The sequence below is a fragment of the Tupaia chinensis genome, unplaced genomic scaffold (genome assembly GCF_000334495.1).
Source record: "Tupaia chinensis unplaced genomic scaffold, TupChi_1.0 Scaffold147003_1, whole genome shotgun sequence".
NCBI lineage: Eukaryota > Metazoa > Chordata > Mammalia > Scandentia > Tupaiidae > Tupaia > Tupaia belangeri.
In genome coordinates this window covers 2,867,091-2,867,386 of record NW_006206856.1, presented here as the reverse complement: position 1 = coordinate 2,867,386, position 296 = coordinate 2,867,091, and the positions used below count along the sequence as shown (strand labels likewise).

Here is a 296-nt window from a genome sequence, read left to right as displayed (position 1 = left end):
ATTAAATTATTTAAATTTGACCAGAGAAGGACAGAATAAGAGAGAGAGAAAGTGAGAAAGCAAGCTACTAGGTCCAGGACTCAAACCACAGTCAGCCATATGTAAGTCCAGCGCCCTTAACCACCATGACACCTGACAGCCCCTGTTTTTTATATTTTTAAACCACTGGAAAATTAAAAGGAAGAATTGTGTTTCTTGGCATGTGAAACCCACCCAGAATTCCAGTATCGGTGTCCACAAACGGAATGGCCTTGGGGCCCAGCCACGCCTGTGTGTGCGTCCTGTCTGTGGCCGGG

At 45.9% G+C, this 296-nt stretch overlaps 1 protein-coding gene across 1 annotated transcript in view; it reads right to left on the bottom strand.

Annotated features, from left to right (window-relative positions):
* The window catches only part of CACNA2D2 (calcium voltage-gated channel auxiliary subunit alpha2delta 2), a 119,304-nt gene that overhangs the window by 15,143 nt on the left and 103,865 nt on the right, over positions 1-296 (bottom strand). The gene's annotated exons all lie outside the window — the stretch shown is intronic.